Source organism: Acomys minous, assembly GCF_964271855.1.
Source record: "Acomys minous genome assembly, chromosome: 12".
Lineage (NCBI taxonomy): Eukaryota > Metazoa > Chordata > Mammalia > Rodentia > Muridae > Acomys > Acomys minous.
Genome location: NC_140493.1, coordinates 55868292 through 55890390, shown reverse-complemented (window position 1 = coordinate 55890390; position 22099 = coordinate 55868292). Strand labels below are relative to the sequence as shown.

Below are 22099 nucleotides of genomic sequence, written 5' to 3'. Positions count from 1 at the left end.
AAGACCGAGGAGGGCTTTGCTAGATGCTGTTTTGAAGTGTTGCAACCGGCAAGAGTAGTGCCACCAGGAAGATTGTCACCATTCCAGTGTAACTGGCCTCTCGCGGCCTCCACTGAATCGTGAGAGTGCCAAGATAGTAATTTACAGCAGAAGGCTGGGAAACATCGCTCACAGTAACTAAGACCTGAGCTGTTGTGCTATGGACCTGGTGTGTCAGGAAATCAAGTATGAAAATGTGTGTTAGTCAATGGAGTGTTTCGGTCAAGGGTTAGTAATTAAATTCTACCAGTGAAAATGGACAAATATCACTAAGTGTGGTAACAACACTTTAAAATTATGGAAAGGGGGGGCTGGAGAGATGGCTCAGAGGGTAAGAGCACTGACTACTCTTCCAAAGGTCATGAGTTCAATTCCCAGCAACCACATGTTGGCTCACAACCATCTATAATGTGATCTGATGCCCTCTTCTGGCATGCAGGTGTACATGCAGGCAGAGCACTGTATACATAGTAATAAATGAATAAATCTTTAAAAAAAAATATGGACGGATGCCCAACCCTTTAAAGTCCCGATGCACTTTCTTGAGCACATATGTCTGGCATCCCCCTTGGCATGTTTCAGGTAAAGCAAATAGCAGTAATGTTATGCAAACATGACCAAACCTTAGGGTGGATGAGTTTGTGCCCTTGGTTAATCTACTCTGCTATACTGGGGCATGTTAGAATTTTTCATAAACTTGTTTAAGGACGAAAAGAATTAGCTTCATGGTGGATGAGTTTGTGCCCTTGGTTAATCTACTCTGCTATACTGGGGCATGTTAGAATTTTTCATAAACTTGTTTAAGGACGAAAAGAATTAGTTTCATGCCTAGGCCATTTTATAAATCGATGTAAAGGAGAATTGTCATATAGTGAGAGTGGCTAATCATTCAATTCTTCAAGGTATTTTAAATACAGGGCAATTAATTTGATCTGGGGCAACTTTAGACATCGTCCTTACAAATCTGTCAAGCTTCCTTTCTGAAAAACGATTCCTTGGTAGGTGCTATACCCAGTGGATGTGGACTGTAGGGTTGACACTTAAGACCACAGGTATGAAGATGCCTCCGAGGTTGCCTGTCTTCTTGTGGCATGCTTTCCTGGCTGTTCACTTTAGTGGCTCACAGATGAACCCTTATGCTACCTACTCATCGAAAAGAAGCATTTACTAGGGAGTCCTGTACTGATTCATTCTTTTGACGTTCTGTGTGTGTACAGACTAAGGCCTTTGAAGTCTGTGATCAATTGGAAACCTTGAAGCTGGTATGTATTCGTCAGGTAGAAGGACATGTTTTTCAACAGCATACAAACCTCTCGCTGTATTTGCCCATGATAAAGTGTATCCTATTTTTCTTTCTGGAAAAGAAGTCAAAATGAATTCTACAAACTATTTATAAAAAAAAACCTTAAAACTTATTATATGGCTGTGTTTATGGTAGTACATTGGTAGATCCACAGGCTGCTTCCGTAGGAATTTGAGAGCATTTCTCAAAGACTAGAAAATAAATGCACCCAATGTTCCCAGAGGTGGACATCCTGCTGCCTGTGTATGAGCCATTGGAGTCTGACTGGTTTAGTAGCTACCCTGGCTTGACAGAGTGAGTCAGCACACCAGCATGGATTTGCTTCAGGAACCCATCCCATCTTAAATATCAGCAGCCTCTCAGCAGCCCCCTGTATGATGCTATGTTTTAGTGTATTGCTTTGGACTCTAGCGAATGATCTAGAACCGTGGTTCTCAACCTGTGGGATATGACCCCTTTCAGAGTCAAATGACCCTTTCACAAGGGTTACCTAACATCATTTTGAAAACACAGAGATTTATATTACAATTCATAACAGTAGCAAACTTACAGTTATGAAGTAACAACAAAAATAATTATTTTTTTGTTGGAGGTCGCCACAACATGGGGAAATGTATTAAAGGGTCATAGCATTAGGAAGGTTGAGAACCACTGAACTAAGATTTTTATTTAGACAAATATAAATCAGAAGAAATAAATGGGAAATTGGGCATGCCAGTGGAGAAAGTATTGGTTCCAACTCTGAGGCAGAGTTGCGGGTACACAGTGCTGCCTCTTACACTTTAGGTGGGCAATGCCCACCGCCTCAGGCTTTCTATGGCAGGAAGCCACATTCTTAGATGTGCATAATTTTCAAGTCTGTAGACACTTGTTTGTTTGCTTTTTCTCCATCTTCTGTATAGTGCCAGTAAACATCTAGTCCATGGTCCCTCGCTGACCCCTTGACAAGAACAGCCCCCGCCTAACCAGGAAGTCATATGATCACTCCCTTGGCATTGTACAAGTGTGCTCCCTCTGCACCTCACTTGTCTGCAGTGACGCACGATGTTATAGTTTTCACGTAGAAAATTGTAATTAGGATAATTAGCATTGTCAACCTCTTTGCTACTATTAATATTATTATAAAATATAGGTGTATAGGTGCATTGGTGAGGGAGCGAGATTTAAAGTTTCAAAGTTTAAAGACAGAAAAGTAATAAATAAACTTGTACCTGCATTCTTATTTCCTTTTCTGGTTTGAAAAGTTACTGCAGGTAAAGAAGAAGCTTTCGTGTCTGTACTCACACATAAGTGAGCATGCGTGTGCGCATCTAAATGGGTTCTATGCAGAAGGAAGGCAATGATGTAATACTGTTCAAGAATCATCTCCTCTCAAAGGGGTCAATGCATGACAGTGAGCACATGTTAACACTGGATTTACCTTCTTAATGAGGAAGCCAGAGATGTCACAGTCAATTCAAAGGACAATCTATACAATGGAGCTATTTGTAGATTGAGTGTTCTGCTATCAATTTGCAGGTGGAAGTGCATTTTTTTTTTTTTTTTTTACTGTTGGGAGAAAGTCACTTCAATGTCTATTGGACAGAGTTTGCTCAGAAAAGAATGTCTTGATTTATAGTAAGAATGATCTTGTGTGGTTATTAGCTATCCAAAAACAGAATTATAAATTCAACAGCCCATAGTAGCATACTGTAGTTCCAAGTACAAATGCTTTTTAACCAACTGCAATACATCCCTAAGTACATGCCACACCCCTAGTGATGGCCCACTGCTAATATCAAAAGCCCAGGCCCCTCAGGGTGACATTCACAATTTAGCTTCAACCCTTCTCCAATAGTTTCTACTGTCTAGCCCAGCGCCCGTGTGCCCTATTTAACTCGGCGGAAGTTAATGGCGCATTTCCAAATTCGAATGGCCGTTATATACATTGTCATCTCTTCCTAGAAGCTGTCATGTGCTTTATCAGCCCTAGCTAGGAATTCCTGTGATAATAAGATAAAAAACTTTCAATTACTTTGTTTTTTTTTAAAGATTTATTTATTTATTATTATTATGTATACAATGCTCTGCCTGCATGTGCATCTGCAGGCCAGATCACATTATAGATGATTGTGAACCACCATGTGGTTGCTGGGAATTGAACTCATGACCTGTGGAAGAACAGTCAGTGCTCTTAACCTCTGAGCCATCTCTCCAGCCCCCTACTTTGGTTTTGCTATGTACTACCTGTAACTGTGTTTTGGCTTGGTCTTTGGATGGCCTGCTTAAGGAACTTAGTCAAAACACCAACACCAACACCAACACCAACACCAATAAAAAACAACAACAATAACAACAACAAAAACCACCTAACCTCTCAATAAATGTAACAGAATAGAGCCATCAAAAGCTGAAGAAAATGAATGAGAGGGAGACTCCATTTTTATGAGTTCACAATTAAATGAGAGTTAGTTTGAAACTGGTATTTTAAATATTCAGAAAATGTTATGATTATTTTTATATAACTGTTTGTCTCTCTTGGTTTATTTTTTTTTTTAACATGGCTATCACACAAAACATTGAGAATCTTTTATATTTGTTTGTAAGGCTTTACAACACAATCTTGAGCAGTTTAAGTCTGCCCTTTTTTCAGTGTGTTCACTTTACATCCCGACTGTAGCCCCCTCCGTAGTCACCTTCCAATCCCACCCTCCCTCCCTCATACCCTCTTTTTCAGTCCCCTAGTCCCCAGAAAGGGTCTTTTCTTAACCTTCTGTGTTATTTTGGCACTGTATTTGCCAAAAAACCCAAGTTACTTGCTTTTTAGTTCTTTCTTTGCTCCAGCTAAATCTTCTTCATCTCTCCTGCACTTCCTTCTGCAGCTGAGTCCTGTGGATGAATGAATCCCCTCCTTCCTCTTCTCACTCCCCCTCCCCTGGCTGGCTGGAAGTCCAGCCCTATCCTGTTCCCTGCTCAGCTATTGGCTGTAAGCTGCTTTATTTGTCATACAAAAGGACACTTGAGGAGCAGAGTTTATACAACATTGAGACAGGAAATTCTCAGAACAAGGCTTGCAACCAGATATGGGGGATACAGAAATCAGTATCCCAATTACACAAAAACCTTATACCAACAGGAAAATTTCTCTTTTCCGGGGCCAACCTCTGATTAATTGTGGTAAAGAAAGTCTTCGGAGTGCTTGAGAACATGCTGGCAGATAGCTTAAGGCGGGATTTGAAGTATGGCAACTTGTCTAGGATTGGACAAGGATGCTGATGCCATTGCTTAGGATTCTTAAATTAAGATTTGGATTTTAAAGTAGTGTTCAAAGACATCTAGTGTGTCCTTTGATGGATGTTTTATCTTGTGAGTTGATAGTATTCAGAATGTTCTTAGATGACCCAAGGCAGGAAGGTAGGGAAGCCATATTCATGTCACTTCACTAATGCTTCCCATTCTCAAAGACAGACACATAAAGAGAGGAAAAACAATGTGCAAAGAGACATTGGCAAGGTGGTCCACAGCCACTTCGGAGGATGCGCATCATGGCCTTCCTGCCATCCCCAGAGTCAGTGGTTCCAGGGTTGTGAATCTGACTTTTGAGTTTACTTCTATCACTCCAAGAAAAAGGTACTGGGCTTAACATACTCTTTTTGTTCTTTATGTTACAGTATTGCTACTCCTTATATATATATATTATGGAAATCATATCAATGTTATTACTAAGTATGACACACAAAATATGAAGCTATATGTTTCACTTAGCTCCATTTTAGGCTTCCATGTTAGAGTTTGAATCTCTGTATCTTTAGAAGGGTCAGGTATTAAAAATATAGATGCCAGCTGATGGACTTTGCATTCTATTCTATTGATGCGTTCATGAAAGTGCTAGCTTAATATTTTATTGATGAATTTGTGGCTGAATTAGCTGGATTGGACTTTGGGGGAAGTAGGAGAAATAGGATGTGTCCTATTTTTTTCCTTGTTCTCTCTCCTTCTTTTCCTCCTTCTCTCTCTCCATCGCTCCTCTCCCTCTTCTCTGTCTCTCTCTCTCTCTCATCTGCTATGAAATGATCAGCTTCACGCCACACATTTCTGTACAACGATGCCCTTCGTCCCTGCAATCTGCAAACACTCTAAGCAACCATGAACCACATTCTGAAAATCTGAGCCAAGAGCAAACTTTCTTTTGTTTTTCATAGATTTTTTTTTCTGCAGCAACAGGAAGCTGACCAAGACACATGATACTTAAGATTATTATCCTCTTGCTAAAGCAGATAACACCCTTGGGGATCTTGATTAAGGCTGGGTGTCCAGGCCTTTACGTAGAGCTCTTTTCTATTTGTTAACTTCAAGAATAAGCTTGGCAATAGTTCTAACTGTAGAGTTTCATACATTCTTTATTTTTGCTGATCTTCTTCTGAACTGTTTTTTCCTTTCCCCACCTTCACTAGTCTCCTTTCCTTCCTGTTAGCAATACTCCTTCTTCATGTGACATGCAAAGCTCTTGTAATTTAAAATTCCTTCTTTTTGGGAAAAAGTAATAATAATATCAACTTTAACACACAGTAATGTTCTGTCTCAAAATAACAAAGACACATGCACACTCTTATACACACACACACACACACACAGGCACACACATGTTCACAGATGCACACATACACACACACACATGAAGACACTAACACACACAGGCCCACACACACTCACACACACTTATATACACAGAGAGATAGACAGAGAGACCAAATAGGAAGTAATCTTTACCTTGAGAAAAAAAAATCAAACTATAACATTTTATGGAACAATCCTCTGTTAATTTACAAACCAATGTTCAGATGCATGGATATAATAAAGTTACATCTGGTAAAAATAAACTTAATATTCTGAAGTTCAAATTATGACATGAGACAGTGTTTAAACACAAATTCTTAAAGACATGTTTTTCTAAGTGTTAACCAAGTACATGCCATTTTTAGACAGAATATTTGAAAAAAAAAATACCCAACATGCTTTTACAACTTCCCAAATCAAACTAAAATATATGCATATAAGACAGTTAAATTTGCTTAACTTTATTCATGACAAGCTACTATCCATTTTCTATAGAATTACAGAGGAAAATTTCATTTCAGAGTTCATTAAGAGTTAAACATCTGGATAGGTGGCAGTATAGCTTTAGAGCTCCCCACCATATTCATAGTGTTCACGTACAATGCTAAGAGCTAAAGAAGCATCAGTCTGTTCTCAGTGAGCTTCTCCTCACACAGCCATCTTCTCCTTTTAGCATATGGGCACATATCACACCTTTCCTTCAGTCCCAGATTCCTCTGTTCTAATTGCAGTTAAGTTCAATTGGTATAAAGAGGACTTCAGAGATGAGTTTTCTTAAATGGATGCACAAAACTTTAAAAGTTATTAGGTTAAAAAAAAAAAAAAAGGAAACAAAACCATTAGGTTGAAAGAGAAAGCACCGAAAGACAGGTTTTTAAACAAGCAGCAGCCTGCCCCCTCCGCATCTCTGTGAAATAGACACCAGCGCCAATGGAGGAAGGTTGTCTGGAGGCAGAGCACACCAAGTGCAAGTGCTACCGACGTTAGATAATGTGACCAGATGCAGGATAAAATAAGCCTTTCTTAAAACACACTATAAGAGTTCTCAGGGGCGGGATGTGGTTAAGAGCGTTTAATCTTCCCTAACATCTCCTCCTACAGTATTTTCAGTGTGGGCCTATGGACACTTGAATCTGGACATTGAAAGGGCATCCTGAGTATTGCATCATTGTTGAAAGCTGGCCTCCACCTAGGACATCCTCACAGTGTTTCCTTTCTTGAGCAGAATCTCCAGGCTTTGCCACGTCATCCCTATGACATAGGGAAGGGTTGCCATACTTAATAAGTAAAATGAGGAGACACCTAGACAAATTTCAATTCCAGACAAACAGCAAGTGACATTTTTGGTGTAGGTGTGACCCACATAAATACTGTTATCTGAAATATACCATTAATTGCCCCCCCCAATCACTTAGGAACCCTACTTGGGTAGACAGTGAAACATTGCACCTGAAAATCTCTGTGTTACATGTGTGTCAGTAAATTAATAGCTAATACTCAAGAGAGTCATGACCGGCCCGCCCGATGCTATCTCCTCCTTGGTTTATAGGCCCCAGCCTCCTGGTTGCACAGGGCAGCTTTGTGATCTCCTTCACAGAGACAATGTGAGTTATACTTGAAAGAATATGTGAAAAACCTTTAGTGGCTTGCAGTGATTCTTCCCGAGATGTTGTCAGATTTAGTTTTCTCTGTAGCACAGTGTCATTAACAGGACAGAGAACTGCCATAGACTTAGCAGGAAACGTGTAGTAACTCTAAATGTTGGTTGTGCAATGAAGTCATCTGAGAAATTTCCTGCTGGATATCTGTATCCAACAACAGACGAGTCCACATTTCCTGGATCTGGGTGTGGCCCGAGGGTGGGGCTTCTTAAAACTTGTTTGGTGTCCAAAAATGTGTAGCAAATGCTGAGTACCTTAGAGGAAAATATCACATAATAATTGGTGCTCTAGTAATGGATAGAGGAAGGAAGCCAGCTTTATTCTTTCTGACTTTGGGGCTGTAGAAAGGATCTTGGGTAAAATGCAGACAACAAAACCAGGTATTTCTCCTACTCACTCAACAAATGGGGTATCTGAGTGTCAGACCATAGTCTTAATAGGAAAGCGTAGCTCTGCCCTCCTTGTAGCCCTACAGAAAGACAGGAAATAATAAGTAGGAGACATTTTCATCTAATGTGAAAGTCTAAAACAGTAAAAAAAAAAAAAAAAACACTAACAGCAATGGAGCTCTTGAAAGGAGGTGTGGATAGCCCTGATGAGAAAGGAAAATGGGACAAAACTAATGTGACTTGTCAAGGCACTTGCTCAACTTCACCTAAGCAGGAATGACGAATGGCCACACAAAAGCCAGTAACTAAATGGTGGCAGGAAACTCTTCATAATGTCCTGTGAGGTTTTAAGTAGAAGAAGTTCACTAGTAGGGCTCACACACTGACACCAAACAGGCAGGACAGGGGCGAATCTCTTTTGAGGAAGCCTCACATTGTTTACATTATAATCAGAAGGGCAAAGTTTAATTCCCACTGTGCTTTCTTCTTCTCAATCACCAACAATGAACTGGATCAGGAATAGCAAAAGTGCCAGGCTATAGAAATGGATAGGATACGCGACCAATGAGCACATGGAAATCAATACCCACAGCTACTGTGTACGAATGCAAACTCCATGGTCCAGGAAGCTGAGTTGCTGAGAATTTTTATATGTAGCCATCGAACCACAGACTGTTTGGCAGTACATTTGGGAGACTTGTGCTATATCTGGGAAATGTATACTCTACTTTGTAACAAACATATATTTATGGGATGAAATATGTTAGAAGTCTGCGTTGTATTCGGATCTCAACATGCTAAACTTGCAGTTGCTGAGAGTAGCTAAGTGACGGAGAGCTCTCTCAGGTTAGATGTGGGCATCTAGGTTCACTTACTAGTTCCGTTGGCTGCTTTTTTTCCTGTTTGAGGCAAGGGCTCAGTGCAGAACTTCACCCTGGCTTTGCCAAAGCAGACTGCAAACTCAATCTACCTGCCCCAGCATCCAAGTACTGAAACTATAGGTATGTGCCACCACACCTGGTTTAGATCCATGTGGCATGTGGCTGAGGCATATCTAGTAGCTGGCATCTCATGCCGTCATACTTGTCTGCTGGAAAGCTGCTGAGGACAAGGGGCGGAAGATCGCCGACAACTGTAGCTCTTCTGGGATGGCCCTGGCAACAATGCATATCACTTTTGCAATCCATCTTAGCATAAGAGATAAGTCTCTTGAGAGCCCCGGGCCAAAAGGAATCTGAGAAATGCATTGTGTGTCCTTAGGAAGACAAATCAGATTCAGAGAAGCTGGGTCTTTTCCATTTGGATGATGGAGCTCTACCACACAACTGTAGTTGGGCGAATGGGCTGAGTGGACTAGCATGGAAGGTAAGGTGGGTGGAGCCAAAGGCTGGTTAGTCACAGGACATCCACACTCAGGAAGCAGAGAGACAACAGGAAATGGGACAGGGCTATAAAACTTTAGGGTTGTACCCAGTGGCTTACTTCCTCCAGTGAGTCTGTATACCTCCTGAAGATTCTAGAACCTTCCCAAACAGCTCCAGCAGCTCCACACCAGCTTATGGGGAATACTGCACATTCAAACCAAAATATCAACTTTCAGAAAATGGTGTTGAATTGGAATCAAAGGATATAGAAACATTGTAGGCTTGAAATAATGTGAGGGAAGATGGTGATTATTGCGATTCCAATTTTAACTTATTCTACATGGTAGGAAGACATTAAACAAATCTGCTGTGCTGTTCATAAATAAAGCCCGTCACTAGTGGATCCATACTTCTTTAAAGGATCCCATGCAAGAAAATCATTGTCAGCCTTAGAAGTAGGATTTTTTTTGTCTTGTACCTTGTAACTCTCATACTTGATTCACTGTCTACCTGAACAATAGAGGCAGATTTGTGGCTGGTTTGATCCAAAAGGACATTAAGCAGCACCGTGGATGAAGCAGCTTCATGGTGACCTCAGCAGGCCAGATCAGGTCAACAAAAATGTTCTGAAGCAAACCAGAGTAAAGACTTGAGGCCTACAAGGTCCAAAGTTTGTGTTACAATTCCCCATCTCTGCTCTGAAGCCCCACAGCAGCCACAGGCAGTGCATAAATGTCCAAATGTGGTTGGTTACAATAACACACAATTTACAATTACTCTTGAACTTGAGACTGGATCCACAGGCCATGGTTTCCTACTCCATGGTATAGATGAATAGCTAAAATCAGAACACAATACATCTAAATTTGTTCAGTCCAAAAATAATGTGCCTGCCACTGTCCATAAAAGATAAATTTCAATCAATGGACCCTTCAGCTCAGATGTACCTGCAAGTCACAGTTGGATCAGCATGGCCATCCTGGCACGTCGCCAATTTTGGGGGGGGGGTACTGGGAGAGGAACAGTGAACACCTGAGTAAAACGTAGATGGAAATTTGATGTGTCAGCATGTCCTATGTTGAAGACCTGGATTCTTCTGGCTTTTTTCTTAACCCAACGGGAGCTACCCTGCACTTTCCTGGCCATTGTCTACCTTGCCTACTAATAAAGCTAATGAAGCTCATGTGTGTGTACTTATACACAGGTCCGTGTCAAGCCTAACATTAAGGTTGCTACAATTATCTGACAGGAAAGACCTTGGGTTTCAGCTCTGGAACCAGAAGGAGAGAGAGAGAGACAGAGAGAGAGAGACAGACAGAGAGAGAGAGACAGAGACAGAGAGACAGAGACAGAGAGACAGAGAGAGGCCTTTGATATAGAAACAAACATGTTTAGTAACTTCGAATTCATGGTTTCTAATTGTAAAGACATTTATTGAGAGAATTGTGATTTGAAACTAAAATCTTACCACGGAAAATCACAGGTAATTGATACATTTCTTTTCGGCTTTAGTGCCTCTCCATTCTACCCATTTTATTTCGGTTCTTTGTTGGTTTGTTTCTGGTTTTATTACATTAACAGGATCCTTATTGGCGTATATAACAAACCAATTTTAGTCCTACAATCTTAAGATATTCTTCAGAATATAGAAATGGAGGAGAGTGCCTGAAAAACAAATGTATTAGCCTTACAACATCAATTAGGTTTTCTAGTTGCATTGGATTTAATAATGCAAACTAAACATTGTTAAAAACTGAGTTAGCTAAGTTTCAGTTGCAGTATTAAATGAACTCCTAAACCTCGGTGACTTGTGATATAATAAGTCTTAATTTCTTAATCAACTTCTTGATTATATTTTCAATTCCTCAAAATGACTCAGTCATCACCTTATGGTCCAACCTTGCTTCTGCAGCACTTAGCACATGTCCTCTCCAGGGTGCTGAGGCAGGAGCAGCATCACTCTGGAGAGTGAAACGCTGCCTGTTCTCCAACCGTGTAAATAAAGCATCTGTGTAACTTGTGCTCTGTGATGGCCAGAATGAATTTTATAATTGAATGCATGATTGAAATGAAACAAATATGTAAAATCACTTGGAACAACTTCAAAGACTTGGCCGATAGTTTACAAAATACAGACTCATGAGTTGTCACTCTATAATCCTAGAATTAGTGTGTCTGGGTATAGCTGGGGCGTTTGCTTTTTTAAAAGAGTCCCACAGCTGATTCTTCTTATCAGCGGGAAGTACAGTGAGCTAGTGCTTTTAATGCAGAGAAAATGAGGATTTAAGATTACTTTGTCTAGAATGGTGGGCTGGACTAAAGAAGAGACAGCAAGAAACTTGGAAGTTTCCTTTATACGGTGTGCAATGTGAAAACATGCATGACTGTGCCCACATAACATGTTGTGTGTTAGCAGACCTAACTCAATCCAGTTTCCAAACAATATTTTAATTTCTTGGTATATGCTAAGATTCTCAACCCCACCCCTTCCTTCCTGATTGCTAAGAAACTAGACAAACAAGCATAAAGTGACAGCCAGCCAGCCTTTGTTTGGTTCAATCAATAATTGTGACTATGGTGTTGACAGCTGGGTGCTTTGGTAAAGGATGCTATGGATGGAGGTACCTTGCCTGCTTCTCTTGTGGGGTAGCCTAGGAGTCAGATTTACCTCCGTGCCTGTTAGGGTAGCATAGACTGCCATTCTGAATGTGCATGTATTGCTGTGTCTGCTCTTCTCTGGGGATACTGAGAAGTAAAATTAAGTAAGAAGAGCAGAAAGTGGCCAGTGCCCCAATTCCTTGTGAACTCAGTGCTCCCTAGTCAGTGATTTAAGGAGCCATTGTCCAGGATTGGGCTTGTTTTCCTTTACTCTTGCGTTTCGGGGCATTCACCTGACATCATTAGCATTGCTCTCAAATGGTGTTTGGATCAGGGTGGTGGGGAGCGGGGCATGCTGCACACACTTAGGAAAGGAGGCGGTTCTTTTGCTGTTATGCATCCAGGCTGTGGGGGGGGGGGAGGGTGAGGAGGGGGGCGTGGTGATAAGACATTGATCTTCTACTGCACTCACTCTTGGACAGATGCGTGGACTTGAAGGCAGGGTCTCACTTCATTGATCCACTCCAATGTGTCTAAGGCTGAGTCACCACCAGATTCAGATCCCACGTGTCTCCATGACTGCCTTCCCTGAAAGGACGGGGAAGGGGGAGGCTTCAATCCTACAAGGTGAAAATTGGATTTTGGTGGAAGAGCATCTAATAATGGCAACAGAGTTAGTCCTCCCCAGATTATAGTTGCCCTCTTCTGTATAATAGTTTTCACTCTGTTTTTCTATTCTACATTTAAAAAACTACAAATCCAAAAACATGAAAATTCTTTTAAAAAAAAAGAAAAGTATTTTTAATAATTCTAACCTTGAGAAACTATAAGTATTATATGTCATATAACTTTAAAGTATCTGTGTCTGAAATTAATATTAAAATAATGTATTTAGCATATTACAAATTCTTCCCTAAGATTTTTAAGGTATAATAAGTATGAATATTTTATTTAACAAATGCAGTAAGCCAGAGCAATATGAAAAGACCTAATATAGACCTGATAGGAGGATAAAGGGAATGAGAGTAGGAGAATGGATCTCAAGTATGTAGAGGTTGGGAGCACAGCACGGCTGTGAATGCAGTCTGCTGGCAGACACGCTCTCTACTGCACAGCACAGCTGTGAGTGCAGTCTGCTGGCAGACACACTCTCTACTACAATACAAGGAATGGGGCAGAAACTTGTGCTATAAAAGGGATTAGAATGTTTGCCTTCATAATATAACATTCCTCCCTGGAGATCCTGATCACCTTGTCCCTGGACTCCTTTGTTGAGGTCTCAGAACTATAGGTAAGCTATCACAGCCTGGGTACTCACTCAGGGGCTGAAATTGATCCAGAAGCCCCCAAATCTGCCTCATGTCAGGTATGGAGTCTTCAAGGCTATAATTATGTAATTGTAATTATAACCTTCAGTAGGATGCAAAAATAGTACAGAAATAATTCCATGTTAAGTTGATGTGAATTATTGTGGCGTTGGTTTTAATTATGGTTCTTAATGATGGTATTGCTAGGTCCCCTGTCTTGCTTCACTGCCACGGAAATGGTTTTCTGACAACAGTGGAAACTAATACCTTTTAACATTCGGAATTAAAATAAGTCACTTGGTGCATAGTAGGGATGTAATGATGATAAATGCAAGACAATATCATCTGGCCTGTTCCCTCTCTACTGAAAGACCCCATTAGAGATTTAATGTTGTAGTCATACTTAGCTAAACAAGCTACCACCTTCCCCTCTGCTACGCTGACACATTGGAAGCCTCCTGTTTGATAAGGAGTGTGTGTATGTAGCCCCCCCCCCTTTTTTTTTGGACAGAGAAGCACTAATAAGGCTTTACTTTAAAAGGGGGAGTTAAGAAAAGAACAGTTAAACTTGAGGGTTACCAGTGTTTGGCTCCGTACCAAATGAGGCTGTAGGTTAACTGACAGATCTTGACTTGCCAATTGTGTAAGAGATGCTCTCCATTTCTTAATCCTTTTGAAACATCTGTGCGTAGTGTCTGTTTCATTGATTCTATCACTGTGTCTGCTTCTCCCATCAGAAATGTGAGCACTGCCATTTCTATGCCATTATAGCTTGCCAGGTAGGTGATCTAGCATAGTCTGACTTCTTGAGGATCCAGGGTTTTTTTTCCCGTGTTTATTAATGTGGCCAGCCTTCTAACAAGAACATGAATTGCATTTTATCATTTTGTGGAAAGATTTGCCATCAGATGTACTTTGCTCCGGTACTTGAGTTAGAGGGGAAAAAAAGTCTAGATTTTTCTCAAGATGGTACTGTTCTGCTTTCAGATGAAATGCCTGTTCTCCCCGAAGATATAATAATTTCATTGGCATTAAAGAATATTTTGAAAAAGTAATGAACATAGCAGTGAATTTATTCCTACTAGTTTCAGTGAGCCAGGAAGAATGCCAGGAAAGAGTTATTAGTAGAAAAGCCATGTGGTGCCAGATTTACAAAAAGATAAGACAGGAGCTTGAATTGGGAGAGCTTGAAAAAATGCTACTGACTGATAGTGGGTGGGAGCCGAGAAGGGTCTGACCCGGGGCCTCACCGGCCAAGGCAGGCTTACAAGGCAGACGGCAGTTTCCCTAAGATACAGGTAACCCAGCCAGAAAGTCTGCAAAGCACAAACCCATATATTTTGGCGATACAGTTCTGTTTATTTTCACACGAATTAATATATAACTTCTTCGTATAATAATAAAATCAGAGTAATTTTTCTAGTTTCCTCCTCCTCATTTTTTCCCTCTGTTCCTACGTTCAGCCAAAATTGTCTCACTTGATGAGCTAGGGATTCAGCTCAGGGGCAAAACATTTACTAAAGTGCACTAGAGACACGGGGTTTGATCTGAAGACGCCTTTAAAAACGGGTTACTTTAAACTTTAATACATAAAGGTAAATAGTGATATTATTTAAAAAATAGATACTACAATTGTTGTTTCCAAAACCAAAAGAACAGTGCTTCCTCTAATGGTGTCAGGGAAGAGATTTTCTTTTAATTCTGGGGAATCTAAGGGAGCTATTGTTTAATTAGTTAATAACCTCAGCACGTGCACGCGCGCGCGCGCACACACACACACACACACACACACACACACACACACACACACACACACACCACTCCAACCAATGACCGAAATGCTTTTCTGTGAGGTTCTTTTTTTCCACATCATAATTTTTGGTAAGTAAATGTTATGTAGTTGAATACTCTTAGAACTCATAACACAGCTTTGTTCAATAGATCACAGTAAATTCAAATCTAAAACTATATCACCAACGAAGTTTCTCTAACGTGTTTTAGTATAAAAAAGCCTCCAGTATAAATAAATTTAAGCTAAACAGTGTATACAATAAAGTCCCATTTCTGCTTTAAAATGAAAGATGACACACATGCCCACACCAGTGCACATTTATATATAGATATTTTTGGAATGCATTTTCATTATTTTTTCTTTTTTACATATACATTTATATTAGTATACATATATACAATAAACTCCCTACAGCAAGAAGAACCTCGAAACAATCAGGAATTGTATAAATGTTACACTCCTGGTGTTTTGGCTGTTTTTAAGTATAAGTAGAAAGAACCCATGGAGGCACAGGAAAGAAACCAGAGCCTTGGCTTTGCAAAGAAGTGAAAACTCACTACTATGTAGCTTTTTATCCTCTCTGAAGTTTTGTTTTACCATGTGTATGTAATTTCCCTTTTCTTTGTAAATGCCAGTGAACAAATGATTTCAATGAGGCAAGAGATCACTAAGGAGAAGGCAGGGTAGTCCTGCTTTTCTGAGAATAAAATATGGCCATTGTGTTTGAAACTTAAGGCAAGAGGGTAAAATTTACTGCCTGATTACATCTTCACAAGCAACTTTTTCCTGATTTGAAATTCTACATATTCATCACAATGATTCTAAAATTGGGCCCACAGAATACTAACAGGACTAATGGTGTCTTCTGTGTTAGTTTCTCTTATTTCTCTCTCTCTCTCTCTCTCTCTCTCTCTCTCTCTCTCTCTCTCTCTCTCCCTCCCCCCCCCTCTCTCTCTGTGTTCATGGATGTGTGGTATGGTAGGAGTTGTTCTTTAGGAACTGTACACTTTTTTTTAAAGGCAAGGTCTCTCACTGGGACCTGGGACTCCTGAGTTAGGCTAGACTTGCGAGTAGGAAGCCCCTGGGATCCACCTGTCAATCAAGGCCCTGGGCTTATAGGTGGATGCCGCTGAGGGCCTCTCTTCAAGTGGCTGGTGAGGACTGACCTGAGTTCTTCATGCTTGCCTAGCACACGCTTTACCACTGAGCTCTCTCCCCCAGCCCTGGCTCATGATTTCAGATGAAATCTCCTCAACCTTTCTAGTTTGGTGGGTTAGGGCTCCAAAGGACAGAGAGGCTTAGTCCACTGCTTCCCAATGCACACTAGTTGTGGGAAGATGGAACGTAAGGCAGGCCGTGGGTCTGTGTTCTTAGTGATGAGGCAGCACTGCCTTCTGAGCCATGTATACCTGTGACCTAAACTGATATAAAGATTACCCTTGCAGAGAAAGAATGGATCGCACTCTTTATAGTATGAACTACTGATTAAGAAATAGAGCTTTTTTTTTAATGCATATGCTCAAAAACAAAACAAAAAACTTTGTACCCACCTAAAAGCTAGGTGTGATCCAACACACACACACACACACACACACACACACACACACACCTGTAACCCCAGCACTAATGGTCATGAGTCCCAAGACAGAAGTAGGGCTTGCTAGCTGCCTGCTTAGTCTTATACCATACAGATTTGGGAAGAAACAGCATCTCAAAAACAAACAAACAAATAAATTAACAGGAATAGTAATAGAGGAAGGAATTGGCACAGACCCATTTGCATAAACCACACAAACACACACCTTCATATAAAAATACACACACACAGAAACGCACAAGAAGATTAAATATATATCTCTTTGTCTAACTAAGTGAGCAATCAAATCAGCCATTAGCCATCATAATACATGTGTAGGTATATAGTAAATGCATTTGTATTTTGCTAACATTTTCTTGATCATTTGATAAAAGTTTTTTTTAATAAAAGTTTTGAAATCAGATATTGCCTATCTTCAAGATTAACCCAGTTCTAAACTTTCCTTGGCTACTGTAAGGCAAATTCTAAGCTATAAATACACACTGCTAGACAGTTAAAGGCTACTGTAAGCTATCAATACACATTGCAGCACCAAATAATCCATTTATTTAGAAAGAAAAAAAAAAAAACAGAAGATGAGGACGAGAAGGTGGCGGCCCAGGAGGAGGTGGCCAGTCACAATTCTTGAATTCAATGATCACTGTGGCAGAGGAATATCTTAATTATATGAGATCTTTTCACTATGCAAACGTTGCAGATACCTCTTCTTATTCCTGCTTGTTTTAAATTAGTAGCCCTATCATTTTCACTGCCCATGTCTACACCTCTCATTAAAGTTACCCACAATCACCTGCAGTTCGTTGATGATCTTGTCTCAGCTTCATTTTCAATTCTCATTAATCTCCAAAATGGCAATTGGTTTTTTTTTCCCATGTATGGATCTCATACCTTAGCTTCTCTGACACATTTACATTATTTCTAGTAAATTTCTTAGGGTTTTCTATGTTAATAATTTTGACATCCTCAAATAATACAGTTGAGTCACATTCTAAAACAAAAAAAGAAATACAGCTGTTTTATTTTAAATATGTTTCAGCTAGAACTGAGTAACAGTTAATTCAACATTGCACAATCTCACAACTTCCTACAAGACAGGATAGACTCATTGTAATATTTTCAAGTTACAAAAACATTTTAATAGGTTATGCATACACACTGTACAACAATGAAAAGTCAGCCCCTCCCCTAACCTAAGTCACTTGTGCCAGGAAGCAACAAAGATGCCTTTCTTTTCCCTCCTTTTTTCTCCTTTTGATACAGGGGATTGAGTTGAGGGCCCATTTGCTTGGGAAGTACTATACCATTGCGCCATATCCTCACCCATTTATAGATACTTTTGTGTGTGTGTGCATTTGTGTGTGCATGCACACACACACACAGGCGTGTGTGTGGTGTGTGTGTGGTGTGTGTGTGTGTGTGTGTGTGTGTGTGTGTGTGTGTGTGTGTTGAAAGCTAGTTTCAATCAGTGGTCAGATCTGGCCTTGAATTCATTTTGTAAGACAGACAGACTCTTAACTTTTTAACTTTTTGCCTCAGTCTCCCAAGTAGCTGAGACTACACTTTAATGCCCAGGGATACTAGTTTTTCATATGTTCTAACAAAATTTTATATGTAGAAACATATGTTTTGTTCCATTTTCCAAAATGGAAGCACAAGATAGGAGGTATTTTGAACCTTGCTTTCCACCTTAAATATATTTTTTCAAGACTATTTTTACTAACCATACCGAGAAATCCTTTCTTCCTTTTGAATCAGTTTTACTATGTAGCCCAGGTTGGCTTCAGCCATCCTCCTGTCTCAGTTTCCCAAGTACTGTGTTACAGAGACGTGTTATTATGTCCAGCAAGAAGTAATGGCCTTTAATTTCTGAATACATCAGCATCTTCATTCTTTGTTCATTACCATTTAAAGTGTTTTCATTATTTTGCTGGTGTAAACAGAAAACTGTATCACTTCAGACATAAATAAGACTTACGATGAGAAATGTGCTTACTGAAAGAGTGTATGTGCTTTTAAAATGTGTGTGTGGATTCTGCCAAATGCCCTCTGCAGGAAATACAACCACTTATCCCCATGTGACTGTCATGTACAAAATCAGGCGTTTCTACTCATTGTCAACAAAATGGTATTAAAGTGTTTTTGACTCCACTATTCTAATAGAAGAAATTGGTATTTATTGATCACTAATGGCATTTCATTGACTACTAGGAAGAAGCTTTTCTTAAGTTAAGTGAGCTTTAGGGGTCACTGCTAAGAGAACTTCGACAAGTCCAAGGCCCTTAAGATTTCTCACACCTTCCGTTTTACTTTAAGAATTTAAAAATTTTAGCTATTACAGTTCTTTCTTTGAGCCATGTTGAGTTCACATTATGTGCTTGGTATGAGGAAAGAGTCATGTGGCTACCAGTCGCTCCAGAACTGTTTGCTGCAGACAACACTGCCCGCCCCACCACCCCCACATTAGATGCCCTTGGCCTGCTTGTTGAAAACCAATATGACATATGAACTTAAGGATAGATCGTTCCATTACTTGCAAAGACAATGGTTGGCAGTTTAATAAGGAACACATCAACATGCAGATTTAAAAAACTGTAATTTTAACATTCTTTCGTATATAATTAAGTGAACTCTATCATCAAAGAAACTTCGATACAGAGACAGTCACCATAAAATCAGGGAAATCCCAATATCCAAGAACTGATGAGTGGATAAATGTGGTCTCTGTCCAGGGGAGCATCATGTGGCACAGACACATCCACAGCATGAAAAAGACCTGAGGGTGAAACATGAAGTGAAAGAAGCCTGGACCTCAAACATCAATATTATACACGAGTTCTTTACATGAGATGTTTGTAAAAGCAAGTCCATCCATAGTGCATTAGCGGTGGCTTGGGGTGGCAAGTAGAGCGGGGAGTGTCAGGCAAACAGCAGAGTTATAGTTTCACATGATGTAAATGCTTAAAGATAACATTTTGGTGGTAGTTCCTCAATTTTTACTCTTTGGACAGGTAGATTTTTATGGTATGTCATGATACTTTAAAAATGAGGTCGAAGGTAATCTGCAAGCGCATACGGTATGCATGGAAAGTTTTTTATGGACAACAGAATTTGACATTGTTGACCTAGGGTAAGAAGAGACTTACAAGTCAGCTTGTCACAGACAAGACCAACCAGACCAAGATCAGAAGTAGATTTTAGGGGGAGGCAGGGGCAGGAGTAAGGACCTCCTTCTGAGTCAAGTTTAAGAGGGAAACAGGGAAGAAAATAAGCATTCATATTTGATGGCCTATGATTCTCTGGGTCTTGCAGAAGGCAACATAACATTCGAGGTGATAAACTTGGTACTTTACCAGGATGAGGACAGCTCCAACAGTAAATGTAGAGCACAGAACAAGAGGTTGGCTAGACAGAAGATATTAGGGTTCCACTGAATTTAAATCAAAATTGTAAACTATTCAGTCTGTAAGGCACACAGTTTGGCCAGCAGCTCTTGCCTTCTGTGATACAGATGTAGAAAACGGAGAGCTGTTAACTGCTGATTCCTACTGTTGGGAGGTAGGTGAGTGCTGAGAACACAAACGCCATGCCAACCACAATGCAAGTACATTTAATAGGACACAGAAAACATATCCTAGAAAAGTACTTTCAGTTTATCAGGATTTTAAAAAACAACAATCAATATTTTTTTTTTGAAGAACCCTTTCTTTCTGTCCTCTTCTCCCTCCCTCTCCTTCTCTCTCTAAATTTTTATGTTGAGACAAAGTTTTGGTAAGATGCCCAGGTTGGCTTTGAACTTTTAACCTTGCCTTGTCTTCCATTAGAGCCAGGGTTGCAGGACTGTGCTTAGCAAACCTGACCTGCAAGCTGAGACTCTCAAAGCTTGGGAAGGGTCTGAACTGAGCAGTGCCTTGTATTGAAATACAATTCTCAGTTAAGACAAATGAACTGCTGTTCTTAAGTCAGGATACTAAAGGAAGAACCATTCCTGGCCCGTTAGTGGAAAACAAACATTTATTTCACATGGTGCAAGAAATCCAAAACCAGGGTGCCATGCTGAGCAAGGGCCAGATTATTTTTGTTTGTTTGTTTTTGTTTTTGTTTTTTGAGAGTTCCTTCTAGTTGCAGACTGTCTTAGCGATGGCTCCTCACATGGCAGGAGCCTCCTCCTCACACGGGCGGGAGAGCTCTTTGAGGCTCTGTTTACCAGGGCACTGATGCTGTTCAAGAGGACTTCACCTTCCTGACTTAATATCCTCAGTAAACTATCACGGGTGGGGGTGGGGGGGTTGGATTTGAACACCTGAGTCGGTAATCACAAACGCTGCAGTTATGCGGCCTAACCAGTATGTCCTTAAGAGGTGCAGAAGGAAGGAAGGAAGGAAGGAAGGAAGGAAGGAAGGAAGGAAGGAAGGAAGGAAGGGAGAGCAGTTTTTAAACCAAGCAACAGTTCCCCACATAGGGATGCTTGCTGAGAACGCAACTGCCTTGGCCTCTATGCCATAACCACTGTAAATTAGGCACTCTGGGGACTCTGCCCACACATTCTATATTTTTAACCAGGTATAAAGTTGATGCTGATGTTAAGATCCTGAAGTTTATTCAGTCAAGTCAGAATTTAAACTGAAAATGGAGAGAGCATGGGAAAAAAGATGAGTCAGCAGACTTAAAACTGCTCAGAGGGCAGCAGCCGCAGGAGGCTGTATGTTATACTTAAGTAAGTGGGCAAATAACTTCCCCATTTTTCTTAACTCCATTATTCAGAGCCTTTAGCCTTTTAACATCCTGAGCAATTCACAGCTTTTCCTCAAATGCTTTAATATGCTGGTGATTCCAAGAAAGAAGGATCGTATAATTAGTGGGAAAACTAGCAGAACTATAAACAGACGGGAAAAGACTAACCAGATCTCACAGGAAGCAAAAGCGAGTGTTACGTGTGTGCCAAAAGTCACCGATCCTTCTCAATCCCTTGTTTTCTACTTAAAAGGAAGACGTGGTCATCAGAGCCGTCACTGGATTGGATTCCTGCAAAGTCAATCTGGCGAAAGTTCAGAAACTCCCAGCGAACTTTAAACAGGGCCACTGCCTTATTTAAACTATGACTGCGGCCTTAACAAAGTACCCAACGCTTCGCTATTAATATTTTTTTTACGGTGCAAGTCTTTATATATGGCTACTACCCATACACACAGCCATACATAACACATACACACACACACACACACACACACACACACACACACACACACACACACACACGAGAGTTTCCAACACCTTTAGTAAAAACTTTGCTAGGCCCTCTAACTCCCTGTAAGTCTAGCAGAGTGTCTAGGCTGGCTGTGGGGCCCCATATTGCCCTCAGGGAGAAGGCTAAGGGTCCTCCCTTCCAGGCAGTCCAGAAAGTCCGGCTGTGTCCGGGACGGGGCGGGGCGGGGCGGGAGTGGGGAGCAGGCCTG

The 22099-nt window shown here is 40.5% G+C and overlaps 1 protein-coding gene and 1 long non-coding RNA gene across 9 annotated transcripts in view; one reads left to right on the top strand and one right to left on the bottom strand.

The window, feature by feature from the left end:
• OXR1 (oxidation resistance 1) overlaps positions 1-22099 on the top strand; it is a 325549-nt gene that overhangs the window by 236644 nt on the left and 66806 nt on the right. The gene's annotated exons all lie outside the window — the stretch shown is intronic.
• LOC311578183 lies at positions 10666-22070 on the bottom strand. 4 transcript variants are annotated; one of them, XR_014772786.1, is made up of 5 exons: positions 21546-22070; positions 17437-17634; positions 14496-14573; positions 12423-12570; positions 10666-11017 (listed from the first exon to the last, which is right to left on the bottom strand). It is a non-coding gene; the product is annotated as an uncharacterized lncRNA (long non-coding RNA). The 4 variants fall into 4 exon arrangements; XR_014772787.1 differs by lacking the exon at positions 14496-14573 and having other exon boundaries at positions 10674-11017; XR_014772788.1 differs by lacking the exon at positions 14496-14573 and having other exon boundaries at positions 10680-11017; positions 12423-12538.